This window comes from Durio zibethinus, chromosome 3 (assembly GCF_047325235.1).
Source record: "Durio zibethinus cultivar Kanyao isolate XHJ-2024 chromosome 3, ASM4732523v1, whole genome shotgun sequence".
Classification (NCBI taxonomy): Eukaryota; Viridiplantae; Streptophyta; class Magnoliopsida; order Malvales; family Malvaceae; genus Durio; species Durio zibethinus.
The window spans coordinates 27,903,822-27,911,161 of NC_143164.1; positions in this window are offsets into that span (position 1 = coordinate 27,903,822).

Here is a 7,340-nt window from a genome sequence, read left to right on the forward strand (position 1 = left end):
TTTCTAAGAAGGACATAGATATCTTGGTTAACAATGGTAACAACCCTATTATGGTTGTAGACACAAATTTTTTGTACGAGATTTTGACTTGCACAATTAAGGCCAATTTAAACATTTTAATTGGTTTTTATGGGCTTAGTTGTATAGTGATCATGTTTTTTAAGCCCAATGTTAAGGCCTAAAATCCATTTACAAGGTCTAAAGCATTTTAAGCAAAAATTTATTAAATTTTAATTATTTTTAAAACAAAATCTAAAAATTAAAAAAATGATAAAAATTAAAGTTGGTGTTGTGCATAGTATCATCACCAATCACCTCTCATCCCTTCTAGGCCACCTTATCAAATATCCTAGTATCTCAATAGAGCCACCATGGTTGGTAAAAAATCAGCTGGTAAGTTGATTTTAATCCTAAAAAACATGGGATTTGATCTTACCATGACTCTTCAAACATAAAATGAGGGAATTTTTTGACAAAATAGGACTTTGCCCAAGCAAAAAATAAAAAAATCCCAGCCTTAGCATCTCGACCCTAGCACCTTTTACTACTATACCCACCACTTCTAATAACCTTTCCATTCAACCATAAAAAAGATCCAAAAAACTATCTCTATGTAGGTTACACACATTTGAAAATCAACCACCAATAGGCCAATTTTTGGAAAGAAGGTTGTGTTTAAGCCACCCCTACCCTCTATAGAAACCACCAACGGCAAACATCCAAAGCTACCCTTACCTTAAAAAAAAAAAAACCAAACAATTGAATCCCATGCCTCTACCATCTAGCCATAAAACCTAAACCCAAAGCCCCAAAATCCTAAAAAAACCCATCTACCAACCAAAAAAACAATAACAAAAACACACGTACATAGCTACAAAAATAACAAAAAATACATTCCAATAGAAACAACAACACTAGAGAAAAGCAAAATAAATACATACAAAAAATTTAAAATACAAAAAAAGAAAGAAAGTTTCAGTTTTGAAGTTTTTGGAAGGGCTTTAAGTCTAGATTTTTAGGTGAGGAGTAAGGCCATGGAAGGTAGAAAAGCATAGCAGAAAAAGGTAATCATTGGAGCAACAAAAGGTGAAGGTTTTTTAGAAGGAAATCGTGAGTATTTAGCTTTGATCTAGGCCATTCAGGGTGGTTTAGGCTAAACATTAGTTAAAATAGTGACGAATGGTGGCAAAGGACATTTTTAGAAATTTTGGTGTAGATCTGGAGTCGACGACCTACAATGGCGAACAACAATCGACATGATAGGCACTAATCGATATTTGGGACAAGGAGGCTAGCTATTTTATTTGTTGAGAGAAAAGAATTTTTTTTTGAAGAAATGGTTTGAAAATGAAGTAAAAAAAAACTTTGTTTTTATAGTTGAAAAGAAAAAAACTACCTGACTTGTTTGTGGACCCAACCTAACTGAAGTCTGAGCACTTGGCCCGCTTTATTTTGCTACTAATCATCCCTGGATATGTCCAGTCAAACCATTTGCTTAATAGATCGAATCACTCATGAATTGCCAAACTGATGTTGAACCACTAAAAAAATCGACTGAGCCCACACCAAATAGATTGACCAAACCTTTGGTTGGATTTTTTAATTGTTGATTGCATTTGACTTACCTTTTTGCGTGATTTATTTACTTATTTTTTAATTTATTTGTTAAGTTATTTATTTGTTTATAGATGCACATTTTATTTTTAAAATTCTTAAAATGAAAATATGTTTTTTTAAAAAAAGAGTGATGATTTTTTTAAAAAATGAAAATTTTTTCGATAATGAGATTCTAAAAAAATCTGCATAGTGATTCTTGTGAAATTTCTAAATAAGAAGATTTTTTTTTTAAATACTACCATCGTATTGGAGCATTTATAAAAATTTTCAATAAATTTTTTTATTAAAAATGAGGAATGCTAAAAAATAAAAAAAGGAAAAATTAATAGACAATTTTTTCTCTAAAGAAAAATGGGACAAATAATTTATAAAAAAAGTTGAATAAAATGCATACCTATGCATGAATATTCTATTTAATTATTTGCATTGCATCTATATCACTTAATCATGGAAAAATAAATGCGAATATTTGAGAAAAGGATTCTAAGGAAATTTGAGCAACAATTCTTAATAAATCTTTAGGTGAGAAAAATTCTTTTAATGTTACTAATATATTGAAACATTTTAAGAGTTTTTAATAACAAGGTTCTAATTTATTTTTCCAAATAAAATTGGAATAATAATAAAAAATAAAAAAAATAAAATTTTATGAAAAACGTGAAATAATAAAAAATCAAAATAAAAACAAAAAAGTAAAATTTTAATATAAAAAAGGAACTTAAGGAAATTAATTTTAAATATCAAAATTAAGACCATTTTTGTCAAGATTAAAGGATAACATATGATTAATTGGTACCATTTTTAAAATAGGTGCTTAGGCATGCTAATCCTTTCCTATATGTAATCGTACTCCCAAACTTGACTTTATTTTTCATAAACCGAAAAATTATCATTTTAACTAGATTTAATTAATTTTAAGATTTTATTAAGAATGTAAGTTTTCTTAGGTGGCCAATTATACCTAGCCAAAAAAAATGGTGGCGACTTGATTTTTTTTTTTTTAAATTTGTCTAGCAGTCTTACAACTATTATGACAACTTAGTGACTTCACTGGAACGCTTTTTCAAAGTCAAGCTAAAAATTAGTTATGTGTTATCTTTCATCTTGATATAAATGACCTAATTGGTATTTAATTCTAATTTTCGTGATTTTGATTTTATTTTTTTTCAAAAAATATATAAAAAATCACTTGCATTTCATTCCAACATGTCATTTTTTCTTGTTTCTATATATATTACTCTTAATAAATTATAAGGCATTTAGGATAAAGATTATGGTGTTAATTTTCCTCTCACACATAATGACACATTCATTTTATGCATGAGCTCTATACTTGGGCATGGTTCTTTATAGTAGAAAGTATAGTATCCATACTCTCATAAGGTGATAACCTCTATAATGGCAAGCGAAATACTTTCACTCAAATTGAACCTATTTTGTTCGTACCCTATGGTAGATGAGGATTGAAGTACCTTATTAGTTTGGCAAAGATGACAATAAGGAATAATTTGGAAACTTTTAGATGCATGTTAATCACAATGAAGCATATGATAAGCCTTAAGGAGCAAACCTTGGTTAGAGTCATGTTGATCTTTTTATAAGAAATCACCCGAAATTATGACATATGAGGAAAGATCTTTCTTGTTGACAACATTTTTTTTTTGGATTAATAATAAAGTGGTTATTTATTACTGCCAAGAAATTAAAGTAAAAAAATAGCAAAAAATGCCTTTTAGTTATTTTTTATTTAATTTAAATTATTGTATGTTTGTCTAAATTTCAGGCTTCCATGGTTTTTTCAAAAAAAAAAAAAAATACATTTGAAAACAAATTGTAAAAAATGATTTTTTTCCTGAAAAAAACAAAAAATAAAATTTGTTTTTCTCTAAAAATAATTCTTTTAATTAGATCTTTACTCTAAAATAAAAAAAAGTGTCATAATCCAAAAAATGGGTAGAAATATTTTTGTCATTTGTTATTTTTGTCCCAAGAAATAGAATAAAAAGAAATTTTTTAGTTAGATTTTTTATGAAAAAGGGAAAGAAAAAAGTCTTGAGAAAAAATGTATTTGTCCTATTCAAAAATGATAGGAGTATTTTTGTTATTAGCCATTTTAAAATCTTTTTCCTAAATTAAAAAAAAAAGAAAGAGTTGCCAAAATGGATTGCTTAAATGGTTGGTGAAAATTTTGAGAAAAATGATTTATTGAAAGAAAAAGAAAAATAAGAAGACTTTTTAGGACCATTTATATATGAAAATTCATCTTGCTTTACATTACACTTTTCATTCATAAATTCATCATTGCTTTCATGCATATCATGCTTCAATTGTGCATTTGTAAATAGCATTTTTTAAAAAAGTTTACACATGAAAAGGATTTTGTAAAAAAAAAAAAGAAAGATTTTAAGTTCTTTCCAAATTTTTTTTTGTCATAAGAAAATAAATGGAAAAGTCTTTTTGTCATGGCATGAGTAAATAAATGATATAAAAGCCTAATTTTGAAATTGTGGTAATAAAAGGTTCAAAGATAGCTCAACCATCCAAGGCTTCAAATCAAATTGTCCACCATTTGTACAATACTCGAGCTAGGATTATAGAAGAAGAACAAACCAATAAGATGGATGAGATTGAGGTAGCACAAGAAAAAATAAAGGAACAGCTTAACATGATAATAGAAATAATGAGAAAAATGGGTAAAGGAAAGGACATAGTAAGAGAAGAAGCTACCAAGAGAGAGTCAAATGGCAATATGATGATAATGACACCCTATATCCACTAGGTTGTGCCCCACATCAGGCCCAGACTTCTCAAGTAGTGCAGCCAAAATTTATGCCCTTAATTGGAGAATGCCTATTCACCTACCTTGCCATGTTAATAAAACAGGGATCTACTTAATTTTTAGGGCATGATGCTCCTGTCACAAGGGTGAAATCATTAGATTCGATCCATGTCTCTGATTTGGATGATCCAAGGAAATAGGAAAAGCTTAAAATAAGTGTGGTAGAAGTAAAAAAGGATCTAAAGTCCTCATATAAGATGAAGCTTATAGAAGAAAAGCTATGTGCCATTGAAGGGATAGATATTTATGGGTCAATGGATGTAATTGGTTTATGCTTGGTGATGATGTGATATTTCTGCGAAAGTTCAAAGCCTCAAAGTTTGAAAAATACAATGGGACTAAATGTCTGATGACCCACATCACTATAGATTGTTGAAAGATGGTTGTTTATGCCTATGATGATAAACTGTTAATCCATGTCTTCTAAGATAATCTCATAAAATCTACTACTAAGTGGTACACTCAACTGGATAGATGTCGAATCCATTTGTGGAAGCAACTAATAATGGCATTTATCAAATAATATAGATATATCCTAGATTTAGCCCTAGATCGTTTGTCATTAGAAATCATGGAGAAGAAAGCTACTAAAAGCATAAAAAATATGCTTAGAAGTGGAGAGATATGGTTGCTTAGGTTAAACCAACCCTTATAGTGAAAGAAACTATTATCTTATTCATTAACACACTTTAAGCACCATATTATGACAAGATGATTGGAAATGCCACATTGAATTTGGCGAACATGGTGATTTTCAAAGAAATAATAAAAAATATGATCAAGAGTGAAAAAAATGATGGTGGAGATACAAATAAATATAGGGCATCCAAAAGGAATCAAGAAGATGTTTAAATTATGACTTATCCTCACCTAGTCTGCCACACCTACTACCTCACCATAAACAATGTTTCATCAAATCTCTACCCATGCCAATCAATTCCATGATTAGACTTTCAAGCAAATATCCAGCCTTATATAATTGCTTATGATCTAGTCCCTACATCTAGATCTACTACCTAACCAAGAAAAAGCTAAGAAATAATCAAGAGAATCTCTTAATCTCTATTTCTGATCTATTACCTTTGTTAGTAGAAAACTAGTACCTTACTCCTGTGCCTTCAAAAACAACTCTAAATCCATCAACAAGGAGTTATCATCCAAATACCAAATGTAATTATCATATGAGGCAATTGGTCCTCAAACCAAAAAAATACTGATAATTGAAAGAGAAAATTAAAGATATGATCAATCATGGTACTTTGACTTTAGAGCTTATGGAGCAATGGAAATTTACTTTGTCCTAAATCTAGACAATTGAAAGAAGCAACTCTTTAACTTTTAGAGTTTTATTTTGTATGCTTGACATACAGATGATGTTGCTAGGTTGTATCTGTTGCATGGAATTAATATTGCTCGATTTTTAAATAAGTGCATTTTAACATTTTTTTAGTTTCTAGTTTTCAATTTTTTTGAATTAATTTGATTTTCTCTAAGAAATTGTTTGAGAATAAAACACCACATAACTTGTGTCCAAAGTTGTACGGAGAACAAATGTTAAAAAAAAACAAAAAAAAGGGAAAAATGAAAAGAGTGACAAGAGTCTCAAAAGTATTAGTGGTCATTATAAGTAATAATTCATCCATGAAAAACACCTTTTCTTTAAATACTTACACCCAAACCACTTGGAAAGCCTAGATTCTCATTCAGAAACCTTGTAAGGAGATGATTTTTATCGAAATGATCGATCTTGGAAAAATTTTTTCTTGAATTTCCTAAAAATCAAGTGAATATAATACTCTTTAAAGAATCATTATTTAGGTACTTTGACATGTGTTTGGATAGTGCTGGAATCTCAAATATGCTAAACTACCCATTCTTCAAATGAATTCAAAGACCTTAAAATTTCTCTAAAGTCATCCTTATTTCATGTCTAGGCTTTTGTTGACTAAAGGCATGATTACCAGTTACCTATATGACAACCTAATTTGTGCCATTTCTTAATCTTATTTAGTGGATGTGATATGTATGAACCTTTTCAACAAGATTTCGTTATCACATGAACCTTTTTGGTTATCAAAATAAGGCACTCTTTTTGAATTATACCATCGACAAAGATTAATATTGCATGAGTTGGGAAAGCATTAAAAAAAAGAAAAAGAAAGAAAAAGACAAATTGTTACATCATGCATTTGAGATAGTCACTTGATTCCAAAAAAGAAAAGCTAAAAAAACTAAAAACAAGAACCAAAACTTGGAAAAACCAAAAATAAAAACTCAAAAATAAAAAAGGAAGAAAGATTCAAATTCTTTTGAATCCATTTCCTTCAAGGAATTGTTCTTTAGCATAAAACGATCATGTTTGAAATGAAAAATGGCTATGTTTCATCATCTTTTGCAAACATTAAATCATCCACTTGCTACCCAATTGAGCCTAATGAATTCTTTCTAAATTTGCTTTGACCGAGGATAATTCTCTACGTAGGGGGAAAAAATAAAGAAAAATCTATTCAATAATCTAACTAATGAAGTTATGTACCTAGGACAAAAGAAGAATACTTTTTATTAAGTGTCAAATGTCAAAAGTTTTTGATGCAAAATAAAAAAAAAAAAGAGAGAAAAAGACAAGAGAAAGGAAAGAATGAGAAAAATGTGATGATGTGATGATATGATCAGGATAAAAGTCCTAAAAGGTTTCCTTCAATATGAAATGATTCTCAATTTGATCACCTGTAAACATGTGCTTTGGGCCTATTATCCATTCTTTTAGAACATTAAACCTTGACCTACGTTACGTACCTTAAAAAGTTCATTTTGATCAAACATGAATACTTGAATAGAATAGCTTGTTCCTTGAAAAATCACCATCACTAATATGGTTTTGGCC